Here is a 27345-nt window from a genome sequence, read left to right on the forward strand (position 1 = left end):
GAATTTTATTCACAAACCAATGCTCTACATTTCAAGAGACCAATATTGTCAACACTTAAGCGCTTCATATCCAATTCTTCACATGAATCTTTTGGTCTGATGGACTATTGTTGACCTTTTCTCATGAAGTCTGAATAATAAAATTATATTTGATAGATAATCTTGTATTTTTTAAGTGGAGGCATTACTATAAAATTTTCTATGTAGCTTTAAGATATTCACTGGAAGAATATTAATAAAAGTATTAATATTAGTCATTTGAATGAATATTCTTCAGAATTTGAGCTATTTGCACGTAAACATTAAAATGAGGAATATTTAAATGGTGTTTCATGTAATCCTGACAAAAGATTTAGAGATGAAAATGTATGTCAGTATTTGGAAGAATATATAAAAAAGAGAAGTGTACTACTTTTAAATATATCTCCTAGACTTTAATTATTGGTTTTTGTGTTTTTTTGATTTAGAAAAGCTAAAATATAAGCAGAAAAAGTAGAACATAGTTTCCACATGATTAGCAAAGGGTCCAAACTTTGGAATCACTTTGAAATCTATTTTAAAAGCTCAGCTACTTTGATTTTTTTTGTTGTTGTTATAGAACCATGAAAAGTTATTTCAACTGAATTGCATACATAACTCCTAGAGTGTAGACAGTTGCTATTATTTGTTCACTTCATCAAAATGCTTTTTTAAATTCTTGCTACATCTGTATTACCAGGTCCTGGAGAAGCCAAGGTGAAGGAGGCCCAGGAGAAGCCAAACCCTCTTTGCTGTTTCTAACAAAGGAAATGCCATTCTTGCCACTAACTCTTGGAATGATTTCCAAGTTCTCTAAAAATAATTTAACCTGTGTCAAATAGCTGTCTCATCTGGAAAACTCAATAAATGAATGTAGAAGTTAGAAAGAGTAGGGGGAAAGTTAGGTGTCAAATTGAAATGGTATATCCCAGGCATTTTAGACTGAAACTCCAAATTAGCCAGTTCACTTCCATCCATCTGCTCACTTTTCTTTAAACATGAGCTATATTATTGCAGAAAAGCACAGTAATCCCCACTCTGATCTTGTATTTCAAATAAAAGAGACTGAAACATTACAGCGTAGGCACCTTTGTAAAGGGGTATTATGGGTAGACGAATTTCTGTTGGGGTCAGCATTTCTACATTCAAAGGGCAGCTTATATAGGGAGGAAAAGTAGAAGGAGTTATATGAAGTATTTCTACCCAATGACAATGATTCTAATTTGTCATCGGACTTTAGTTTAAAGAGAATATGCCTATTAAATCATGCTTCACTTTAAACAGTAATTGAATTTTTAAAAATTTTGTACAAATTATATCTTGGTAGCCAAATTACATTTCACTGTACCTGAATAGCTGTTGACATGCAGAAAGCTCAGGTAAATCCTTGTAGAAGTAAAAAAGTATGCTATGTTTCTTTGTTCAGAAATGTGAGTCATTATAAGATACTGAAAAAAATTAATGAAGAAATATGGGTCATTGTATGCTATTTTCTTAATTTAAAGCATTTTAACATGCCAGTTATTAAAAGTGAATTTTTAAATTCTGTTATATGACTTTGCAAGGAAATTCTATTTTATAATTTTCCATCTGTTAAATTATTTAAGATTAACATTTATTATATGCTGGTCCATGAATGAAATGTCATTGCCTACAATGATTTTTAGACATCTGCTAGTGTCCTCAAAGAGAAGAACTGAAATATTTTTAGAAGGGATGACTTACCACATGACTATTAACTTTTGCAGGGTCCCACTTAAGATTTTTTAAGGTGACTAAAAGAAAAATGGAAACGTCCTGGGCTTTAAATATTTTTCTATTTTCTTTTTGATATGAAAAATAAACCTATAAAAATTTTGTAAAAAAAAAAAAAAAAGGTGGGAGGGTGCTGCAGTAACTTGCATTAATTCCTGTTGGCTGGTATAACAATGAAAGCAAAACTCAGTTTGTCTAACCCGTCAGGCATTAGTGCAAATACAGGTGCACGCTATGACTCTGCTTTCCCACTCTCATAATTTGTTTTAGAGCTTGAGGTGGAAAAGAGGATGAGAGGAGATAATATATGGGCCATCTGCCATTTGCCAAGAACTGTGCTTAACATTTTACATATGGCTTCTCACTTATAAAGAGTTAAGCAATACACAAGAAAAAAAAAATTCAACCTAAAGAAATCTCTTACTTTTCTTTTTCCTGCCAAATTCTTGTCTGTCTTAATAGGTGACAACATCTCTAATAAGGAAGAGAAACCTGATTACTTATTTTTTTCCTATTTGCAGTCACTGTGTGTGTGTGTGTGTGTTTTAGTCTTGAAATGGAGTCCAGTGGTGGATGGCAGCCCAGAAAAGAATGCTGCTTTTATATATCCTATTCTCTTTGCAGGTCAGATGAGGATAGTTGAGAGAAGCTTGAAAAATAAAAGGTAAAGAAGATGAGCAAATAATCACAATAAAGCATAGCTCTCAGTCAATCAGATACAAATAGTTAAAGTGAATTTAAATATAAACAGAAAATTTTAATTCCAAATACTGTAGATGGAGGATAAAAAAGGATAAATTGATTGCAGCTCTTTTAAGACCAAAGCAAATTTATAAGTAATTTCTTAGAGAGCTAGCTAATCAATTCCTTTATATTACTTAATAATGTTATATTTGACATGGCAGCCTATTGTAGTCATGCTGTATCTCTGTTATACGTGCTGAGATATAGGAAGATAAATGTTAAGTAGAGATCAGAACTATACTGAATCGATAACACCAAGTATTTTTCATAAACCTTCCATCAATTCTATCTTAAATAAGTTTTTTTTAAGTCTTATTTTTTATTGAAGTGTAGTCAGTTTACAATGTTAGTTTCAGGCACACAGCAAAGTGATTCAGTTATACATATATATATTATTCAGTTTCTTGTAATGAGCTGTAATGGAAAAGAATCTGAAAAAAATCTTAAGTTTTGCTTTAAAAGTTACACTAGACATTATGCATTAAGTCAAATATCTAGTCAGATAATTTCAGTATTCTCTATTTTTATCCCCCAAAGGATGGGTAACATGAGTAACAACATTTCCAATCAAGAAAATTATTCTTCTTTCATGTGAATTAACCTGTCATATGAAATGCTAAATACTGATCAACTAGTTGAGAGCAAAAACACGATGATATTTATTGCTGTATCTTTCTGGGGCTTATCAAAGGACTCATGCTTACAAATGGCTGTAGAACTGACCCAAAGGATGAGCCATGTGAGTCAAGACTACAATGTGGATTAAAAACCTGATTCCAATCAGGCCATATTCTACGGGGAATCTGTGTCCCCCAGAGCAGGCTAAGCACTTGTCTTGATCACTTCTACTCACTTTTCCTTCCTGTCCACTGACCAGTGAAGGGGAGAACACCACTAAACATTTTGATGATTCATTGTAAGTGTGGACGTCATGCTTTCACCCTGATCTTTATGTGGCTAACGTCTTAATGGTCTCCCACACCAAAAGCTGTGTTTGAAATACAATACCTTAACAATCTGAAGCTGACTGAGCTGTGAAGCAGGATACTGAGAATAAATAGATGAAATTCTAGACATTTCTAAAGAGGATCCAGCTACTTAATGGCCACTGAGGTCTTCAGTGAATAGGTGTGAATATTTCAGTGTAGTCCAACCTGAACTGAAAAGCAGTTCTTACTTCCAAATTTAAATACCGCCTGTGCATATAAAAAAGGAGTTTCATTTATTAGTCCAAAATGTTACTACAATTGGGATCTTGAAAAAACATTCTCTTTTTCTCGGGCATGTTCTTCAGCAAAAGGAAGTCGGGAAGGGTAGGCTAGAGAATGGAACGTATGCTTGGAGGCCATAAAGTTGAGACGTCCTGTTTTTCACCTCACAACAGGCGAGGTTGGGCCGAAGATGGTTGGGTAAGTACGTTTCTCTGCCAAAGTTAAGATGATGAACCGTGGGTGAACCTCAGCAACATTCTATTCATCCACTGAAAAGCTGTTAGTATTTGGTTATTGAGGGTTGTCCAAACCATCCTCTGCACAGGTTGGTCCCATTCTCCTCGCAGGGAAAGTGCAGATCCCGTTGAGGGGGTTACAGCCAGCTGTGTGGAGACACTGGCACTTCAAAGAGCAGTTAGGTCCATACTGGCCTGACCTGCATTCTGTGAGGTGAAAAGTCAAAATAAAACCAATTGAAATATGCTTTTCTATCACACAGTCTTTTTACTACTATTTCTTGGAATTCAGTAAGATAATGATAGGCTTGTAAAGAATTCTGGTTAACCATGTCGTATCTTTTCCCCATGCAAGAATGTTATATAAGAAAAGTAAGGACTTTAATGGAAAACAGGAGGAGGCTGGGGAGTGCCAAGGAAGTTAGTGACAAAGTTGAAAAAAGAAAACAGGACAGCAACTTATATTTTTCCAGTGTCTTTTCAGAATTAGATTATTCAATAGAGCTGATAGCAGTCCATTGTGAGGGACACGGAGCAAATGGATTAGGTGTCTTAAGGTCCAGAAAAGGCGATACTTACCCAGAGTACACAATTATAGGAAATTTGTCCTTAAGTTAAAAACACAATTATTTGTGCTTATGTTATTGAAAATGACATGACTTTAAATTCAACTCTTTCATCTCTTAAACTGTGTCAAAAGGACCATGGATCCCTCTGTGTGAAATCCTGCTATATGTACTAAAGGGAGGTAACTATCTTTAAGTTGAATTGCATTGTGGTTGCAATCGGGAGAGAAATGAAGAAAGGGGATTAGAAAGTGTCAGCTTTATCAAAATAACAAAACGTGGACTGAAAGGGGCCCCCCAGACATCACATCCCAGCCTGCGTCTCTGGTCTCAGTCTGATATCCAGCAGAGAATTAGCAGAGAATTAGCAGGTTCTGTTTCTGAAGGATTGTGAGGTCAGGAAGAAAGCCAAGCCCAACCCATGGAAACAGAAAATGGTTTCATATTTCCCAGGCAGTCAGGCAAGACTGGGAAATAACTCAATTTACCAACGTTTAAGGACCAGAGAAACTTAACTTTGCAAGAACAACAGTCACCTAGCTCTATACCATTTTTCAAAATGGGCTCCTAATACATTATCTTAATTGGTTCTAACGAATTCCTGTGAGGTAGGAGAGGCAGTGAGGTAAGCTCTCATTCTAGAAAGAGATAGACTAAGGTTTGATGTGTCTTAAGGGACCTTCTCAAATCCCTGATAAATGACAGAGCTGGATTTCTAAATTCTCACCTAGTGCTCAGTCCTCATTCTGCCCTACAATCTGGAAAGACAAAAGATGTCAAGCATATGCAGAAGAAAGCCCAGATCAGAAAGTGGAAGGCTGGAAAGTGAAAACTTCAGAGACACCAATACAAATATAAAGATACAGGTGGTAGAGCAAAGTCCGAATCTGTGAGCAAAAGTTTGCTAAGCATTTCTTTATTGCCTCAAAATTCTCTTTGCTAGGTTAGAGATCCACCCTAAATATTCCATGAGCAGTTGGATATTTATTCGATTTTATTTTTCCTTCTTGGATAAGGAAGGTAGGATAGGGTGTGGACTAGCTCTCATTTTAATTAACTTGTTAGATTTTAAATACGAGATCAAGGGAAACATACCAATTCTGCAATTTATCCTTTTTACATAGGTGCAATGTGAGCAAACAGTAATTTAATCCCTTCTAAATCAAGGAACACCATGTAGGTAAAAGAAGCTGTGAAGGTGATGCAAAAACTGCTCTGAAATGAATCTGTTCTTTAAACCATCAAACTTCATGGGGAAAAAAAAAAGCCTGTGTCATTTCAAATTTAACCTAACACATCTCCCTCTGCCCAGTGTGTGGGATGATTACTTAGTTTGGTGGTGAGACCTAGTTTTCTTGCTTGAAACAGTTATGAGTCAGGATCTCTCCTGAGGAGTTCAGAATCTGATTTTAATTTTTAAAAATACCACATTTTCATGTTAATAACGATGTGTATTTAAGACATCTGTTTGAATGTCTGCAAATGTTAATTTACCAACGGGGTGGGGAAGTAATCCAATAAAAAGCTGCTACATTCTTTTATGAATTAATATTATAGCTGTTTAATAGGGTCTTTACCAGAGTTCAAATTAAAATGAGGTCTTTTATCTTTATAGTGCCTGCATAGACACAGCTGTTCACAGTTAATATCACAGATGAACTAGGCCTAATTGAAAATAAAAATGCAAATAAAAGATCCTGCAGCACGTCTGTGTAGCCGTGGGTACCCCAAAGAGCTCACAACAAGAGAGGCCTTGAGGTGCCCACTGAGAATGGACACGTTAATACATAGGATCCAAGACCACATGACAATTTACTTGTGGATGAAGAAGACAGTGTGATAGGAAATTTAGTCCACAGAAATTCCATCGAGTGAGGCTTTCATTTCCAGCCTGTCCATAAGCTCTTCTGGTTTACTGCTTTGTTTTAAGCCACTGCTAAATGCTGTCCAATAGAACTTTCTGCAATGACGAAAATCTTCTCCCCTGACCTATTCAATACTGTAGCCACTAGCCATGTGTGGCCACTGAGCACTTGAAATGTCATGTGTGACTAAGGAGAGGAATTCGAAATGGACCTAAATTTAAATTAAACAGCACCCGTGGTTAATGGACAATGCAGGCAGACAACCAAAAGGGATTCCTAATCCTTTCTTTCCCTTGAGAGGCAGTAGAGTGGGGCTGTTCAAAGTCTAGCTCTGGATCCAGACTGCTTGTTTCAGATCCCCAATCTCCCACTTAACTAGCTGTGTAATCTTGAGCAAGTTACTTAACCTGTTTTGAGGCTTCAGCTCCCAGCTTCCTCATCTATAAAATGGGAATGGTGATAACAGTAAAGGTGCTATACTATAGTATAAATAAAAATGCCTGCCATGTAACATGCATTCAATAAACATGAGTGGTTTTCTCTAAGATTTAATGAAGCCACACATACTATAAGCACTCTGCCTTTAGTGAGCACTTTACTGGTGCCATGTGTCATGCGGCTTCATCAAAATGTCATGTGGATGTTTATTCTGAAAGATTTAGTTTATTTGACAAAGTTCAGGTATTCTGTCTATCATGACTCTATGAAGAATGCTGAGTAGGGAAGCAAGAATCACCTCCACAAAAATTTGCTGAAGGCTATCATGTGCTAGACTTTATTCTAAGCATTTTTGATAAAAGACAGACTCAAGCAGCTTGCAGTGCAGTGAGACACAAGGATTAGAGACTTAAATGAAGAGTCTTTGCAGAAAAGAAATGTCGGTATCTATAAGCTCCTGAACTGGAAGATCCTAAAGGATTCAGAGTCAATATCGAAAACCCCTTGGCCTTATTCTGTAAGTCTACAAAAAAAGGGAAGACGTAGGGATAGGAAGGGATACAAGACTCTAATGGGCCATTGGAGGCTCCTTATTCTGGACCACATACAGATACTTACATCACACAAACGGTATGGTCAACCAATAGCATCACCCAAGATACGAAACCAGACTACTTTGGATCTCATCTTGGCTCTGCCACTTTCTTCCTCTCTGTGCCTCAGTCCCTTTATCTGTCAAACAGGAATAGGAACAGCAACACCCCCACAGGGCTGTGCTAAGGATGAAATCAACACAAGTGAAGTGTTTGGGGTGATGCCTGGCATTCAAAGAAAGTAGCCATCATTGCTCTTTCTCAGAAGCAAGGTGGGGTGTGGGAGATGGTGCTGCACAAACAGCCCTCTCCTGTAGCCTGGACGGTTACCACGACTTTCTCAGCGTTATTGAAATCCCAGGTTGCGTAATCATAGATTTGTACTGCAAATGATCTTAGAAATACATAGCCTCAACCCTTCTTTTTGGCGGATGAGAAAAGTAAATTTTGAGGTTAAAATCTCTATTTTGGTCATATCTGTGGCAGGGTCAGTCCTTCAGGGCTATTTCGAATTTAATATAAAACCTTTTCACCTAGTAAGCATGCATTAAGTTTAATAGCAAGGGATAAGTCAATGATTCATTCAATCTACTTTCTCCTTTTTTTTTTAAAAGCTTCTTCCTTGAAGAATTTGAACTTTACATTTGAGGGTATTCTGTGAGTGGAAAGAAAAAGTATGAATTTCAATTCCCAAAGAATAGTTGAGAACTGGGTTCTTAAGAGCACCACCTGGACCGAACCTTAATTGCCTTCATTCTAGTTATTTCTCCGAATCGCAGTTTTTAACTGCATCATTTTGGGGTCTGTCTTCTGCCAGCTGTGGTGCTGGTTTGGGGTGCCAACAATGGAACAACTACCTACCCTGATTAATCAGACTAAGGCAAGGTGACCAGCAGTGGTAGGGCGATGTTCATCGAGTAACATTTTCAGTATGGAAATGTCTGTATATCTCCAAATATCCCATGAGTCAGGGGGACATCCTGAGGTGCTTTGGTTCATACCAACATCACATCTGGCTCCAGTCCTCCCAGGTGAGCAGAGGCATTTTCCAGTTACTGGGTGGCAGGAGCTTTCTCTGTCACTGTCACAAAGTTGGTGGCAATTGTCTCCAAACAGTCCAGGTGAGCACTCTACCCAGGAAAGAGGAATGCTGAAAATTTAACCCCTTGAGTTTTCACTGATGCATCTAAATTGAGACGAGAGATAAAATTGCCACAAGACTGAGCCCCAAAGAGCAAAGTGAGATGATAATGTGAGATGGATTAGTCAGAAGAAGAGAGGAAAGTTTTGGAATTCTCAGAAAGAAACTTCATTTGATACATGGTTTTACATGCAGCCCTTAAAATTGATTTCCTTCAAGACTGGTTTGTCCCTTTTAACCATATGTAAGCTTTTTGAAGATAGGAATTTAAGGAATGAGATTGAGTCTACTAGCGAAGTGTATTACTTTCAACATTTTTCCTTAAAATGTTATTTATTTATTTACTGTCTATTTCTCCAGAAGAAGTAAGCTTCACTAAGTTCCCAGAATTTAACACAGTAACAGGCACATAATAGGGGCATGTCATATAGAGCTACTAAACAATAAATGAGTGGATTAAAGGCTGGACAAGAGACGCTTTATGTAAAGTTCTAGTGACATATGAAGACATTGTATGGGACTAACATATAGTTCCTTTTTAAAGGTAAGAACTTTGGTTCACACAAAGTCAAATGACCACCATCATTGTATCATCATTATCACTCTTATGGTTGGTGTAACCATATGCACAGGAGCGAACAGTATAGACTGAAATGAGACTTGGAGTTTTTCACTGAGAGCTAAGCAATTTGGCATTGCTTTGAAAGGGTCAGGGATTCATCATATTTTATTTCAAACTGAGTGGCCCAAATTCTCACCTCTATACCTCCATCCACATTCATGGCTGCCGTATGATGAATGCCTAATTCACATATTTAGATTTGTTTTGTAAAGCTCTTGGGTCTGTTTCAGTACCACTGAACTCAGTGCATGCCATTCTTTTAAAAGCATTTAATGAAAGATTTCTCATTCAGAGCAGAATCTTTGTCCATTGAAGACTAACTGCTTTAGTGGTGTTTTGAGACATTAAATAGTTTCATTTAGGGGAGAATAAAAAGTTTCACCAACTAGCGATAAAATCAGAACTCGTTATATCAACCATAGAGTGAATTCCTGTCAGTGTCCGAGTCAGAGGCTTAGGTGATTATTCCATGTTTCAGATTTGGGTGTACATGTTTGCCCTCAGATGGAAGGATCTCACAGTCACACAGGGTTCTCACATTCACATGCTTAAAAACACTCTGGCTATACCTTTTTCACACTGGCTGCCATGGAAACCAGCTAGGCAAATGCACTGTCCACTTGCTGCATCACAATTGGCTCCATTTCTGCAGTCTCAGATGTGGGCACAGTTCAAACCATAAAATCCAGGAAGGCATGCTAGAAAGTGGAAATGTCAAAATGCTATTTCAGCTCTAAGAATAAATAAGGGGAAAATTAAAGGATATGTTCTAGGTCATTTGTTTCCCAGGACCAAGAAGGAGATGGGAGCAGAGAATTGGAAGGCAAGGGAAAAATTTCATGGAGAGGCATGTTGCTAGTATTTCAGTCATACAGATAAGTGACTATTTAAGTGCCATTGCCCACAATGAGTCTAGAAAGGTCCAGAAGAAAATTTAAAATATCTTCAAGTAGATCAAATTTATTTGCTATGATGTGCTATAGTCTGACAAACACTTCACCAAAACTGTCTAATAACCTAAACACCTAAAAGAACCATGTTTTCAAACTTCATATGCAGGCGAAATTTAGCGAGAATTTAAAACTCTTTAAATAAATAAGATAGTGTCTGGGGGAGGTGATTCATACAGCTGTTGATATTTGAAATCCTACAAGTGGATGACAGAAGCGGGTGTGATGGGGGCAGGTAGGGGGAGAAAGAAGGAGAAAGGGAAAAGAAAACAGAGAAAATATGATGCATACACAGTAGGTTCACATCTTATGAAGCAGTTACATTTTAAAGTCAGTGAAATTTAATCTTTGAAAAATTTCCTAAATAGCCCATAGAGTACAACAGAGAACTAGTTCTTAGTAAGTCCAGCGTAACCTGTCTTTCCTACACAGTTGGAGAAGATCAATACTTTTGTGGCTGAACATCAGAAGTGATTGGTTTAGATTTAGAGACCATATGGTCCAAGCAAATGCATTTCTTCAAATGCTCAAATTGTCCTCTGCCCAGGGGATGCTTGCCTGAGGGAGGTACATGAGAGCTACATTTGACTGCAGACCAAGGATTCCCATTTCCTACCTTGAGTTTTCTCTGGGGTTGTGCTCACCACCCACCAACGGGACTAGAAGGGGCACACAGTTTCCTCACCCTTCAATTATCCTCTCTCTCTTGCTCTCTTTTTCTCTCTCTGTCCCCCAATCCCCCTTCCCCAGCACCTAGAGTTGGATTTGCCTAGGCTTCACGTGGGTGACAGTTCTTCAGCATGAATGGAGCTACTCAGGACAGATCCAACATTCGGAAAAACTCACAGAGAGTGGAAGAAGGAAGCCAAACCAAAACCAGATAAGGAATGAATGATTTTATATAATATACACTCTTCCACTTTCTAATCTTATTTACTCTTACAAAATGAATAATAAAGGAAGATCCAGTGCAGGGTTTCTTCTGTTTGTTCTTGTACAATAGTTGTTGACAATACATTAAAAAGTCATATCTCCTTTATCTCCCTTATTTTAATTGTATATAAAACTGAGCTCATAAAGGTTGGCTTGCTTGACTTTTTCATTTGTCTAAATAATTCTCCCAGGTTGCTTGGCTTAGAACCTTGGAGTTAATTTTGATTCCTACATCATCCTCAGCTACGTGTCCAAATCAATTGTCAAATACAGTCAATTGTTTTTCCAAAATATTCTTCTGTTCATTCATTTCCATTTTGATCCCAGGATAGATTTTTGAAATCTCAGACTATCACTGCAGTTTCCTACATGGACACTACTAGTAGCTCCTTTTCCTCATGATTAATAATATCCCCATGTTACATGTTTATTTCACCAGAGTGATGTCCCTTGTCTACTCAAAATCTTCCTTGATATTCCACTGCATGTAGGATAAAATTTATGGACGTTGAGTAGACATTTTTCCTTCTTTTGTATCTCTTAGTCTAATTTTGAAAACAAAACAAACAAAAACTATAAGACTTTGCTTCTACGTTCTCTAACACAAGAAACATCAGTGTGGTTGGCAAGAGATCTAACCCTCGAAAGGCTTAGTAGGATTTGACAGTTGACAACATCTAAAACTTAAATTAGAGCTTTGAAATATGTTGCAAAAATATATATTAAAATCTTAGCAGTTTATCTAACTTGATATAATGGGAATGTATTACTTTTATGATTTAAAAAAACAGTTTTCAAAGCTTAAAACTTAACAGCACCATAACATGCACATTCATCTTCTTGGTTTCCCATGTTCACAGTTTCTTCCGTAATATCCTGGGAGGCACTCACAGCTTCCAGAAATCCTGTTGCAAATCCCATTGTTCTGACATGTGCAATTAAAATGGCAGCCTGGACCATAATAACCAGGAAAACATTCTGAAAAAGGACCCACCCAAGCAATAATTGAGTTTGTAATGAGTTTGAAGACAGAAAAAAACAGTAGAATTAATTAAAAAAAATAAAGGCAGACAAATCATTAGCCAACAAAAGCAAGGTAAAAAAAGAGAAGGCACCAATATACCCAATTTTTTTAAAATATGGAATGATTATCAAAAGGAATAAATATAAAAGTATAATACAAATAAATATAAAAATGTAAATAAAATGGAAAAGTTACAGAAGACAATTTACCAAAATGGTCCTAATTTGAGGCAGAAAACCTCAACAGGCTAATTGTAATAAAAAAACAATGGAGCAAATAGTAAAATAGTCCAATTAAAAAAAAAAACCCAGCAATCCTAGGCTTCAAGGAGAAATTCTGTGACCTTTACAGTTCAGATAATCACCTTACTGCTTACACTGTTCCAGAGCATTGACAAGGAAAGAAAATTTCAAATACATTTTATTAAGTGAGTATAACATCAATTCCAAAGCCTGAAAAAATGTGTGAAAAACTACATCTCAATTTTACTTATGGATTATCAATGCCACATTTATAAAAAACATAAGTACACTGAAATCAACAGCATAATTTTTAGTAATATAGCACAACTAAGTAGTATTTATTCTAAGAATGTAAGGTCTTGCAATAATATAAAAATTCATTGATAAATCCATCATATTTACCGGTCTAAAGAGAAAAATCATATTATTAATTTCATAAATGTAGAAGATACATTTGAACAATAATGTCATTAAAAATTGAGTAAAAGCATTGAATAAATTGAAAAATTAATAGCCATATCATTAAAATCCAGCATTTTACTTATTGGAGAAAAAAAGCTTGAATAGATGGAGAAATAGACCATATTTATTCTTGAATAAGATGAGCTAATATCATAAATATACTAATTCTTCCTAAAGGAGTAAACACAGAGGACAACAAAACAGTAAAAATCAAGAAACAAACAAACAAAAAAACCTGACTTTTTTTTTGCACCTAGACAATCTGATTATAAATTTCATTTGGGACAAATAAATAAGAATAGTACTAGGAAACCCCTGAAAAAGAAGAGTAGTGAAAGGTGGCTAGCCCTGTCAGTTTCAAATATATATAATAAAAGACTTCATATTAAAAACAGTATTGCATTTGCACAGAAATAGACAGATCAATAGAACAGAGCATCCAGAACCATACTCAACTGCATGTAAATGTTTAGTATCTGACGCATCCTGCATCTCAAATCAGTGGGGAACACAGACTTGTAAAAGCTGCATTATGATAACTGAAAAGCCATGCAAGGGGAAAATGGATCTATTCCTCACACCATATGCCAGGAAAAATATTTAAAATTGATCAGAGAATTGAATGTCAAAAATGGTATCATACAAGTGTTAAAAGAAAACATGGTTGAATTCCTCTAAAGCCTGAGAATGGGGAATACATTCCTAATTATAACTCAAAAAATAGAGAGAAGAAAGATATATTTTATTACAAAAAAGAAAAAATCTTCTGAATCATGCAGAATCTGAAATCCAAGATGCTCTTAATGAAGAACATGTTCTAGGATGTTTCACACCTTTAAGTGTTATCTTCTCCCTGGTGGAATCCGAGCTGAATCCACGATGGGCTAGAACCAATAGAATGTGGTGGCAGTGATATTACATCACTTCCCTATCTTAGGAAGGCCTGACAGCTTCTGTTTTAAGAGGCCAGCTGTCATGTAAGAAACCCAATTATCCAGTTGGAGAAAAAAAGCCATGCAGAAATGGTAATGGTCAAGATGTTGGGGTAGAAAGACCCTGAGTTCAACTCTTTCCATAGGCACACCAAAATTACAACTATTTACAGTGTAAATAGACAATTAATAGAAAAAGAAATGCAAAAAGTCCTTACCCATTAAAGATGCTGAACATTATTTATAATAATAAAAATGAAAATTAGAACTCCACTAATACATTTCTCACCCAAATTTTGATAACATACTCTTTTGATAACCCTGCAGGGAAACAGGCATTCTATGTAAAGTTTATGAGGCTGCAATATGGTACAACCCCACATGGAAGAGAATTTGTCAATCAGTTGCAAAATTACATTTGTCTTTACCTATGACTCAGTAACTCTTGTATGTTTGAAAAGTTCCATAATAAAAAGTTTAAATGATAGAGTCAAAAGTTAAAATGTCCCACATCCCAAAATGATAGAGAATTATCCAACTTAAAGTTAAAAACAAAACCAATGTGAACACATCTATTCCAAACACACTGCTATTCCTCTCATTTAGTAGTCCCAAATGTCACAAAATTGATAGGAGCTGGCTCCCATGAATTAGGGAGGGTATCCAAACTTGAAAAAAATTCCATGAAAAAATAGTCTTAAATGTTAGATTTAGAAGAGCTGTCATTTCAAAGTGTCATCATCCTGACTTTCAGGCGGGAAAATCATGGAAAGGTTGTGAATTAACAGAAGCACAGAGTATGGTATCAGCGGAGCGAGGCTTGGCATACGGGGCCGTCCGCTCCCCCTGCAAGGGGCTTTCATCTGTGCCGACTTCCGTGACAGTCAGATTAATGGTGAAGGACGGGGGTAATCACACCCGTGTGGGAGCAGGTCAGGGCGGCAAGTCTGAAGAGCCAGAGCCCCCAGAGTTGGAACCATCTAGGTAGAAGTTCACTGTGGATTATTTTTCACTCAGGGTGCCCCAAGTTTAGGCCCCAACACGGTGTTCTCACCCATGCTCTCCCTCACTACCCTTTCTGGCTTCTTTGGCCAAAACACAACACTATCTCCTGCAATAGTGTGCCCTAATTAGGATGCACGCTTTCCAGTGTTGTACAAAATAATCTATCATGGTTCCAAATGGAAGCAGTAGAACAGCTCTCAGTATTTATCTTTATCTATTCTTTATCACCTTAAACCTTTATAATACACATATGAATGGAGAAACATAGGAATGTCACTTTTAATAAAAATACATTTATGACAGAGTGTGATTAAATTTTTCCCAAGGAGGTGGAGTTTGGAGACCTCTGCTCCCAGAGTCTTCCTCTTCACCCTCTGCAACTGGGCACAAGCTCCCAGTGAACTGGCTCTGCCCAAGGCCCTGCATCCTCCACCTTGCCCTCCTCAAGCATTGGCTGGAGGGGGAGTGGGACTGAGCTCTCAAAGGAGCTGTTTCATATTAATACTATTCCAATTACTTAAGAGTTTTAAGAGTTTTCATGTGGTATTCTGGTAACAAGGTAACAAAATCAATCAATCAATAGTAACATAACACTATTTTTACTGGAAATGCAATCATAGTTACAAACAACTTGTGTAGACTTGTTGGAAAATAGCCTCTTTACAGGCCTCTTCTATATTTTATCAACCATCAGCAGTCTGCTGTAGATCTGTACTGAATGAAAGAAGGTAGTCATCAACTTACCTCTGTCACAATCATCTCCTGTCCATCCAGGGGCACAGTTGCAGCTTCCATCCACAGGACTGCAAAGGCCACCAGTTTTACAAGTACATTTTAACTTACAACTGGGGGCATCCTGTAGTAAAAATAAAAAATAACAAGCTGCATAAAAATGTCCCATAAGCAAACATTTTTCTCTGTTTCAGGGACAGTAATCATTTCTACAGAGCAAAAACATTGTTTTTAATGTTCAAATTAAAACAAATTAACCCATCAGCTGTATCCTTCACGTGGTAGCACGCCACTGTCATTCATTCATGTTTTCATTCACTCCTGTAATATTGACCGAACTCATAACTATGTACTCTAGGAACTGGAGATGCCCTATAGAGAAACAGAGGTCAGTCCCAGATTGGCAGTGGGAGATTTTATGCATTTAATCTTATAATCAATAAAGAAGACAGATGAGTCATTTGCTTCTTCATGTCTCTGTGCTGTAATCTGAAAAACATTTCAGCACAGAATAGTGGGTGACACAAACAAAAATGCACTAGCAAGAGGAGCTAAGCTACAGGTGAGAGAAGCTGACCAGACATAATGGAAACTGAGCCTTCATTGTCAGGGGGGAATAACTGAATGACAGGACGTACCAATGGGACAGTAACCATTACTCACATTTACTTGGTTTTGCCATGAAGAATATGGGCCCGATATAGCCAGCTAATATGATTTTTTTTTCAGGCAAACTCAAAATCCATATTTTATATGAAATCATCCAATATTTGAAAGCTGGCAACTAATTAAAATTGTTTTATGGCACTGTGGAAGCCAAAATTATGTCAGCCAAACCAAACACATTTGCGGCTAGATTTGGCCAAAGGCCTGCCATTTATACCCTCCAGTTTATAGTATTTTTACATAATGATATTTTCCACATGAATTATCTCATTTAATGCTTACACATATTTCTCTGATGTGGGTAACAGTATTCTTATTTTACACTTGAGAAAACTGAAGCTGAGGAACTGAAGTCTTGCTCAGGCTTAAGCAGCCAGTAAAGATAACCAAGATTCAAATCTAGAACTTCTGACTTCTCATCACCTATTCTTTCTATTTGAGCTAGCAGGAGAGACATTAGAGAAAGAAACACAATTTAGCTTGCCCCAGAGCATTTGGTTATAATAGAACAGAGCACATACTTGGATTTAATTTGCATGACGCTTTCTTTCTTGTCTTTAACTAAATAGGTGTGCTTAACTTTAGTATCAAGTGAAGGAAGCATTTTGAGTTTGTTTAGCTAAAAAAATACAGTATGGCTGTACAGTTAATGGCTGAATCGTCATCGTATGTGCTTTTGGTTTTTTGCCTTTAAGGCAAATTAAACAGGATCAATGATACTAAGTCTTATATCATTAAAATAAAATTTCTTTGTCTCTCCTTCACCCTTCTAAAACAGCCTAACCAGCCAAGAGGCCTGTTCATTTTCCAACCTGAATGCGGAAATGCATTGTTGAAGCTGGTGAATCTATGAAAGTATGGGACTTCAAGATAAGACTTTGGACAAAAAAACATAACTGGAAAAGTGAGGAGCACTTAGAAATGTTTCTTTCCACAGGTCTAAGTCTCAGAAAAAATATTCATACAGAATTGTGCAAATAACTTTACTGCTTTCTGAAAGTTATTGTTGGGATGGGGGTGGGTAATAGCTCAGTGGGAGAGCACATGGTTATCATGCAGGAGGTCCTGGGTTCAATCCCCGGTGCCTCCATTAAAAAAAAAAAAACTTTAAAAAGTTATTGTAATTACACGTTAAATATTTCAAACAGTATATAAAGGTATATTATGGAAAAAAGTATTCCATCCTTGTGCCCTGGTCTTCCAGTGTTCCTTCAAAAAAAAAAAAAAAAATCATTGTCATCAGCTTTTTTCTGTATCATAGGCCTCACTTCTTTCAAAGAGAATTAATTACGCTGACCACTTGATTTAAAATTTCAACCCACCTGGCACTCTCAAGCCCCATCTCATGTTCTTTTTTTCCCTCTTACCATAGATTTTATTCCCTGTTAACATACACATAATTGACTTATTAATTATGAAAACGGGCACTGTTGGATATTGATGCCGTGACCGCTGCGTTATTTTTGCTCCATGTGCTTGGTGTGTCTGTCCCCATTTATTTAGCTTCGTTTTATTCTGGACGCTTTTTTTCTAGGCTAAGGTGGGTGTTATTTCTCTCTTGCTGTTTTCAAGATTTTTTTCTTTTTCAGAATTCCAAAGTTTGATGTTGATATGTCTTCTGTGGATTTCTTTCGGTTGATCCTGTTCGGCATTCACACAGATTTTTCGATTTGTAGGTTTACAGGTTTTTTTGGTCATCTTTAGGACATTTTTAGCCGTCATCCCCTTGACTCCTTTTTCAGTCCTGCCCCCTTTCATCTCCACCTGGACTCTGATGACACAAATGCTCGAGCTCTTCTTCAGTCCTACAGACCCCCAAGCTCTGTTCTTCTTCTTATTTCTTTCGTCATTTTCATTTCCCTCTCTGCTGTTTCGATTCGGTAATATTTGTTTAATCTTTGAGTTCACTGATGTGTTCCTCTGTCCTCTCCATTCTGCTGTTAAGCCCAAACATTGAGTTTTGTTTAAAGTTTTGGTTTTCTATTTTCCAGTTCTAAAATTTCCACTTGGTCCTCCTGTATGTCTCTTATTCTTTGCTGAACCTTCCTATTTAACAAAAAAATTGCTTTAGGTATGTTCAGAGCTGCTCACTGAATCGTTTGTATGATGGCTGCTTTAAAACTCTTATCAATTAGTTTTAACATCAGTGTCATCTGAGTGTTGGTGTTTGTTGATTATTTTTTTCTTATTCAAGTTGGAATTTTCCTGGTTGTTGACAGAGTGAATAATTTTGGAATGGACCTGGACATTTTGAATATTATGGTATGAGACTCTGGATCTTGTTTAAATCTTCTGTTTTAGCAAGTCTCTTATGATAGTACACTGGCAAGGAAAGAGGTCCATCTGTTAGAGGGTGAAGTCCAAGTTCCCCACACTGTCTCCAAGGGGGGAGCAAGGATAAGTGTGTTTCGTCTCTGCTGGGCCAGGGCCCGAGCCCAGGCTCCCAAAGAGGCCTCTGCTGACACCCACCTGAGGGGTAGAAGGGCCGCCTTATGGCTGCCACTCGACTTCCACGGACGCTGGTGGCCTTGCTGCTGCTTGGTGGCTGTGAGAGTCCTGACTGTCCCCACGACCTCCTTGGAAACCACCCTAGCATGGAGCGGTGTGGGCTCCCTACCATCTGGTAGAGGCAGAGGCTCATGCCTTCCACGTGGTTTCCACTGTCGCTGCCGTGGTGGCGGGTACATGCCCACCTGGCAGGGATGGAAGTCCCAGCCCCACCAGGCCTGCTCTCACTCCATCCTGGTGCAGGGTGCGGGGGCCTCATACACCCCAGCGGCATCTGAAGGGTAGAATCCTCACTTGGCCTTTGCTAATGGAGCTGGGGTGGAGGAAATGGTTTTAGTCTGTTTGCTGGGAATAGACCCGTTATTGTCTAAGAGTTTCCTGTCTTGCTTGGCTGCCCTTTTCCTGATATTTTAACTAGAGAAAGCAAGCTGACCTTGGACCTTTTTCTGTCTGCGCCTATTGACCCTTCTGGGTTAGAGCCTCTCCAGCAACCAGTCCAGCGTATGAGACAAGAAAGGAAACTCAGGGGACTCACCATCATGCTGACCCTAGGTCCCCAGAATTGTAGCAGTTCTGCTGTCTTCTCTCCACACTTCAGAGTTCCGTATGTTTTCTATATAGTGTCTAGAATTTTTACTGTGTTTAGAGAGAGGAATAGGAAAATGGGTGTGTACTCCAGTTCTTCTAAGTGCAAGTCTTATAATTTTATGTAATCTTTAGACAGTGCATTAATATAATGAATTTATTTGTTTAGTATATGTTGACTCACCAGTATGAGTGGTGATGGAATTAATATGCTTCTGCTTTCTCCAAATTTTTCTCATTCCTCTTTTCCCCTGATTTTACTGGGCTGTATTTTTTATTCTTACATTCTCAATGACAGCATTCTGAATTCCAGCATTTACCTTTATACACTTAAACATACTTACTGAGTTGCCACATTTAAACAGTATGTTTTGACACAGATTTGTCCCTCCCATCCCACAAAGTGTAATAGAGAAATAAGAAGATCCACATACTTCAACTCGTCTACCTTCTCTTCCCTTTCAGCTTATGCTCATGATGCTAAAACCTCAATGTTGTTATACTGTAAAATGCTTATATATTTATATAATACCAGGTAACCATAATTCTTATATTTGTTTTAAACTCAGCCTCAATTAAACTAGATTTAAGTCACTAAACCTCTTTTTCAGAGATTTTTCATTTTTTTTATTTGGTTGTTCAATTTATCTTCCAATGGTTTCTTCAAAACATTTTATGACTACTGTATTCCCAGCAGCTTTTGATAATGAAACATTATTGTTTATTTTCCATCATGTTCTACTCGAATAACAGTTTAACTGTATATAAAATACTTGAGTCATAGCTCTTCCCTAGACCTTTGTAGGCTTCGATAGCCATAGGCTAGCAATCAATACTGCTGTGAGGTATCAGGCCAGACTGACTTTCCCCGTCTCTTCATACGAGATCTCATGTTTTTTCTTAAAATCCCAATAGAGTTTCTCCTTGCTTACGATCAATCCTAACTAGTATTTTTAGGGATAGAAATGTACTCTATCAATCTGTAGCAACAGATCTTCTTTCATTTTGGGGGGAAAAAAAACCTTGATTATATTTTAATATTTTCTTTTCCATTTATATATTTGTCTATTTTTTTCCATTTCATTGTTCTCACTTCCTTGAAATATATTCTCCGTGTACATGGCTGTCACATCAGCAGATTCCACTCTCCTATTACCTGCATTCAATGTGGTCTACATTTATATGATGTGAGGTTTAATTTTCACTTCCACTTCTTTCTGAGCTCTGCCAGTTTACTTTTTCAGTTACCTTTGTTGTCTTTTCATTTATCCCATGAACCCTTGTATCTCTCCATTGAACTCACAATTTATAGAGAACACTTTTTCATTAAGTCCTTCGAATGCTTGGAAGAAATTCTGGTTAATATTTTCATGAGCTCCATAACAAAACTTCTCTGCTCTCCGTTCCTCTGCTTTTTGTTTTCTACTATATCCTTCTTACAGAATTTGCACTAAAAAAAGCTTTGAATGGTTTTATATTTTGTCTCCAAGATGAGGGGAGGTGTTTTTATGCACCAGTTTTTTTTGTTTGTTTATTTGTTTGTTTCAGATTAGTTTTTTTTGTGCACCTGCAATTTTTAGGACGGTATTATGGATTTGGAGCTAGAAAAATGATTTTAGCTATTAGGGCCCCTACTTGGCCCAGAGTAACATTCCATACACCACAAAAGCATGGGATGTTCATGTGCGCGTGTGTAGACTTGGACTGCCTTTAGCTGCAAGGTTACTTACAAACCATAGAGTCCCCACTACCCTAGTGAAGAGTTGAAAAGATAATATGTCTGTGCACTTCTTGGTTTTATTCCCATTTTAAAACTGCCACTCTGTGATGTCCAATGAGGTTCAAGAAAGTTTTTGCAGCCTGCCCACCCACCCAGCTCTTGATTTTCAACAAAAGGTCATTGACTTTGCCCTTCTGTATGTGCCATGCAGAAGTGGCCCCTCTGCTGGCCCCACTCAAGAGATACTGTCGGGCTCAGCATCCTCTATGCATGTCTTGTCATTGAACTTGACAGTTCTTCTGTTGTGATTATGATGATGATGACAAAAAATAATATGAGTTAGGACAAGAAAGTTTTGCAGTTTTAAACAAAAATCATGGTTTTTTTTTTCTCTCTCTCTCTCATTGCTCTTAACAGCTTTCAGTGGTTTTCTGAAAATTGAAGATATAAAGCTCTTCGGTTCTTGTAATTAGACACCTTCAACACACTACCTGAGGTAATTTTACAAAATTTAGCCAAAGTTATTTTAAAATTTGCTCCTACTCAACAATATGCATGAACTATTCTTTGTTTTTGTTTTCAATCTTTGTTTACCCCTGGTAGACTAGTTCTTGAATAACTCTGCAGGAGCATGCACTTTCCTGTCATTAAAGCCACACTTACGAAGAAAGTGTTGTAGACAATGCCCATGTAATTCTACTCCCTGGCACCACATCTGCCTTCAAAGTTAAGCTTAGTAAGTGCCTGGATGACCAAGGTGACCGTGTGGTCATTGTTACCTGGCTGACACCTGGCTCCCATTTGGCCAGGTGGACACTGGCACCCTCCAGTCATTGGGTCACACTGTCCTGAGCCACAGGAACACCGCTGGACACAGTCCTGTCCATAGTGATCTTCAGGACAAACTGCAGAAAGGAGCAAAACAAAGCAGAGCAAAATGAAACCAGATTTTGCTTCTTAAAACATTTCTCAAGTCAAGATTTTTAAAAACATGTTAATACATGACCTTTTCTTTTAATCAAATAGGCTTCCCTGACTTGCCTCCCATTCAGTTTTCAATTTAAAGTTACTTTGTAAAAAACAAGAGAAAAAAGGAACTGTTTAAATGGTTGCTTGCTTAGTGCAATTTTAGTTGACATCAGGAATTCCATCCAAATACCTAGTGTCCAATACTTACAGATATATTATGATATAAATGACACTTATAGACTGAGTCCTGCTTTACTGCATGGCTATCTTAGCTTCTCTGTGTGTCTGTGTGTGTGTAATAACCTTGAGGACATCTTGTCTTAAAGTCTACTCTGGAATTTTACCTTACACTTCTGTGCACTGATACAGGATGCATTATGCTCATATCTCCAAATATTTATTTATGTATCTATTAATTTATTTGTAACTGTATTGTTTATTGACTAAAAATCAATAAATTTGTTATATTACCTTTAATAGATATCTATTAAATTAATTTATTACATGATTTATTCATAAATTAACACAGAATTGTTTGCTTTGCTGCAACCTGATTCCACAACTTCATTGAGATGCTTTTACCAAAATACAGATAAAACACAGAAAAAGTAGATATATGTGAGAATCGAGTGAAGAGAAAATACAGTAACTGTTTATACACAAACAAATATCGTAATTCTTTGAACTTGCAAAAGGGGGACTGCGAATTTGGCTCTGACCTCTTTAGCCATCAAAGCAAAGAAGGAAAAGTGCTCTGATACAAGGTCACAGCTTTCTGAAGACAGAACTGCTCCCAAGATTCAGGGAAGCCATAACTTTTGAAGAAGATTTGGCCTAAGGAAATTCGAAAATTTCTCCAACCATTCTCCATGAAGAACAAAACACACAGGAGCCAGTCAGAACCTTCTTTGGGAGATGTTTATGGGTTGGCTTTCACTCAAAGATAACTTGGCCGTTGAGGCCTCAGAGGCCGTATCCACTAGGTTTCAATTTTCTGCTGCTTAGAGCCAGGACTGATTCACCTTTTATCCTCAGAACAGAGGGGTACTGAAGCAGGGGAATTAAAATTACCCTCATACAAAGGAGAAAAAGCAACTACCTTCCTGAGGAAGGGAAGCATCCTGGATATCCCTAACACAATGATTTAGTTCCCCGCCTGATCACAGACTTCATTATCCTTCTTCCAAATAAAGGAATCTCAAGTCCACAATTACAGTCCTACCTTTAATTTGAGATCTGTTGATGATTCTTTCACTATTTTCATTGTGAAGTACAAGACACAGAATAGTACACAAAAAACATAAATGCCCAGATCAATGAAGGATCACAAATTGAACATTCTCATCAGCAAGACATAGGTCAAAGAACACAACACTGCCAGGCCCATCCCCACCCTGCACTCTCCTCGTTGCCTCTGCCATCCTCCCTGAAGATCATCCTGACCTTGCAAACTGTCCAAACATTTAGAAAATCGCAGATCTGATGAAAGCAAAATGTATTTGCTAAGGATAGCCCTGCAATGTCTAATCCCGCTCATTTTTAAGGAATCTTTAATTTATATTGGGTCCCTTAAACTTCATGTCAATAGTTGTTTTTATGATAGGCAGTTAAGGTCTTCAGATTTTTGGGAACTGGTTATTTATTGGTAAGTAAGGAAACTACTCAATTTTGAGCTGGAAAATTACTAAGGATAAATGAAATTGTGGAACTTTGGACAATGAGTTTGACATTGTGCATGTAAGAATCTCCAGTCTGCTCTGATCTTGCCAAACAGATTTGCCAAACACATTTTCTTATCCTGACTTGAGTCCAGCATTGCTGAGGCAAGAGATTGTGACCAAAGGGCTCTCTTTGGCTGCCTTCACTGACTTCAGCTCTCAATCAAACTCCTGCTGTTAGTACTCCTCAACCTAGAATTTAGGTCAGTTGGTGTTTGTTGTTACTGCAATTATCATGTAAAATAAATGCAACAATATTTACTCTGTACATGCAGTTCTTAAAAGACTCTGCAGCTCTCAAAACCTCTGCTTTTACCATATAGCAAACTTAGCATATCTACTTCATAGGAGGTAGAATGACTTACTTGGACTGCAGTCGGCCCCGATGAAGCCAGGAGGGCAGTCACAGGTGCCAGTCACAGTGTCACAGCTCCCACCATTCAGGCACTTACACTTCCTTTGGCAATATGGACCATAAGTGCCATTTGGGCATCCTGTTGAATGAAGGAGAACAAAATTACATGTGATAATGTAACTTGAAACAACCAGTGTTTAAATTCATGCCTATAGACATGTGGTTAACTCAACACTCCAATTACTGTTCTTTAGTATTTTCAATTACCTTCAAGCTATTGGTTCAAGGCATGGATGCCTTGGAAATATAGAGAGGGATGTAAAGTTTCTGATGCTGTTCATTAATAAGATACAGAATTCTTAACTTTGAGCTTCCTTGGACATCTGTCTACTTTTAGAGAATGCTCAGAATAAATACCAAAGAAGTCTATTTCATTCCAGCCCAGATAAATTCATGATTTCAATTAATGCTTAAGTGTTATAGATTGTTTTACCTGGAATGATCTCGGTTTAATACCAGTAAGAATTCAAAATGGCAGCAAGCATAGAGGAAGCATCTTCATTGTCTCTTAGTGTCTCAGTTTTCTACTGTCATATCCATGGATGTATGACCTACCATGATGATACCTGTGTAAGAGACAGATAAATGGCCAGACTTTATTATAAAAGGAGACTGAACAAGGCAAAGAGTGACCTAAAGACCACATTATCTGTGCAATGATTGAAAGATTGGGGCTGTTTAGCTAGCCAGGAGAAAATCAACCTAAGAAGATAGAACTTGTCTTCAAACATGGAAAGAAAGTCTTGTAGAAAAGGAGGAAGGCAGATTTTATCTCAGTAAAGAACTACTTTCTGAAGGAGCTGTCCAGGATTGGAATAAGGCTTTTTCAGGAGGTAATGAGTTACTCGTCCTTGTAGGAGTTCAAGCAGAGATAGGATGACTACCTAGCAGAGAAATGGCAGTGGGGATGCAAGCACTTGATTAACTTTGAAGCACGTCCAACTGTGACCTTCTCCTGTTCTATGAAATGTCTTATACTTTGAAGTCTTAAAATCATAGAAGTTTGTTTCAAGAGACCTCAGACCCATCTGGTTCAACTCTTATTTCAAGATAAAGAAGTTGAAGCCTTCAGGGTAAAGTGACTTGAAATAGTTACTGCACGAAATTCTTTCACCTGTTAAAGATCGCCTTCCTTATTCTTGTCATATATTTAAAATATAAGGCTGTAGGAAATTCTGAATAGACTTTGGTTTGAACCCTGTATCTTCTACTTGCTAGTGCTGTGGCCTTGAGTGAGTCCTTTATTTGAACTTCTGGGTCTTCATTCCCAAAGGGGATGACAACAGAATCCCAGGCCCTTGTGTGCACGAGTAGAGCATCTAGCATATTGCCAAACTCAGACAGCTCCCGAGCGAGTGGTAGCCATTATTTTCACTCATGGTTGCAGGATCGCTGGTGGACATATGGCCTTTCCCTACCTACCTGACTTGAGTCCAAAGGTGTGGTATTTGCCTTAAGTCCTTCCTCTTGGAGTACATTTTCACTTGGAAGCACAGCACTAAAATTGACTGAACTGGAGACTAGATGACACTTGCTTCCTCCCCTTTTATCTTGTATTTTTAGGTAAGAATAAGATGGTACAGAATATTTTTGAGTATTGCACATGTAGCAGGCTTTAGAGGTTTAGAAGCCAAAGAATGGTTTTTATTGAGATTCAGATTGTTTGTAATCCACATGTATACCCTGTCCTAAAGCCCATGGTCTCATCTTGAGTCTCAGACTCAAAGAATGGCTTCTTCTTCTCTCCATTCCCTTCGAGTTTTAAAATGAAATTCTCCACAATGGAGATGAAAGCCAAACACTTAAAATCACTTCTTACCAAGGGCTATTTCTCTGTTGTAGCTGCTGTATTTCTTTATTTCTTTCTATGAAATTGATGAGTGCATTTCACATTCTCTTCCCTCCCTCCAAGGGATGTCAGTTCTCACAGCAAAGGAACCCTTCTTTGGTACAGCATTCTTTAGTCCTCCTAAGGAGTTATTTTTCTCCCTCACAAAAATTCAATAGAGTATACCTAAAAACTGACTAGTGATTAAAAAAAGAGTCTCTATCTTCTCTTCTCTTGTTCACCAAGATCTAAAATGCTTTCATGTTGATCTGGGTCAATCTTTTAGAATGTAATTTTTTTAAATTGCTTTTTTTTAAGTTATTTTTTATGGAAGTACAGTTTTTATCATTACTATGTTTGATGCTTAAAAAAGAACGTTTAGTTGTTTAATATTAGAGAAAATACAAAGCAAGCTAAAGGTATGTAGTCTGAAACAATGAAGTCTGGTATGTACTGCCAGCATGTTGCTTCCAAAAAAGGAGGTTAAATTAAAGAGTTGATTGGTATAGAAAATGCTGTAGACACATAACTGGGAAGTGAAATGTGACATAAACTATTGTGCAAATAGGGAAAAGGGAAATACTTGGTAAAGTGAAACTTATATACTTATTAATGAGGAAAATATTAAACTGTGGACATAATGATGGGTATAAAAGAATCAGAATCTCAGTTAAAAGGAAAAAAGAGTTATGTGTAATTATTTGATGAATTTATATGACATATATGTAAAAATCTGTATTTTGAAACCATTTTCATTTGAGTTGAAGTTACTTGGAATACATAATTTCTCTCTGACATACGCTCATTTTTCAAACTATCTGAATGGTGGTTTTGCATTTGATAAAATCATTCCTTGCTGTTCCTTCTTGGTATATAGCCTTCAACTTAATTATCCTTTTGAAATTGGGACAATGAACTTGATGAAATTAACCTACTAATGAGTATAACATCTGTTGAAAGACAGTATATGCACTAACCTCTTAGTCCCACAACTCGTTAAATTTATATGAAAGTACGGTATGTGTTTACAAAAGTACCCATAACTTTTTTCCCCAAGAATAAGTTATTTCACTAACAGTTCCACTTTCTCATATAACCCTGTAGCTACGTGAAAGGTTGACTTCTGGAATCATGCACACATCCCTTGCTCAGATGTTCACTAAATTTAACAAGGAAACGCACGCCCAGGACGCAGTGATTTCACTTGGCTTGTTTGAGTGTGTGGTCTCCCCTCCCTCATTTCCTAAAGTTCCATTTTGATCATTACTTGGCCTTTGCTCTATTCTTTACAGTGATTTCTCCCAGGAAAGTTTGTTCCTCTAGCAAGGGATATTTAATTCTTTTCCATTAGAAATTTCCGATTTTTCCCCAACCTTGCACCATCCCTTCTGCACAAAGGAGACTGACTAGGAAGAAGCTTGGAAATGAATTCACAGTTCTGATTTCTTTAAATATTAAAGGCTAATG

The 27345-nt window shown here is 37.4% G+C and overlaps 1 long non-coding RNA gene across 7 annotated transcripts in view; it reads right to left on the minus strand.

Moving 5' to 3' along the window:
• Window positions 1–1880: 1880 nt before the first annotated feature.
• Window positions 1881–27345, minus strand: part of LOC105066678 (uncharacterized) — a 522292-nt gene continuing 496827 nt past the window's right edge. For 2 of the 7 annotated variants that reach the window (XR_012508563.1, XR_012508551.1), the window contains 6 exons: window positions 24484–24616; window positions 24001–24129; window positions 21728–21853; window positions 15482–15593; window positions 9759–9887; window positions 1881–4171 (listed from right to left, as the gene is read on the minus strand). This is a non-coding gene — a long non-coding RNA (uncharacterized LOC105066678). Of the gene's footprint in view, window positions 8557–9758; window positions 9888–11890; window positions 12051–15481; window positions 15594–19178; window positions 19280–21727; window positions 21854–24000; window positions 24130–24483; window positions 24617–27345 lie in introns of those variants that run through there. The other 5 variants (XR_012508560.1, XR_012508557.1, XR_012508555.1 and 2 more) reach the window with 5 other exon arrangements.

This window comes from Camelus bactrianus, chromosome 1 (assembly GCF_048773025.1).
Source record: "Camelus bactrianus isolate YW-2024 breed Bactrian camel chromosome 1, ASM4877302v1, whole genome shotgun sequence".
Lineage (NCBI taxonomy): Eukaryota > Metazoa > Chordata > Mammalia > Artiodactyla > Camelidae > Camelus > Camelus bactrianus.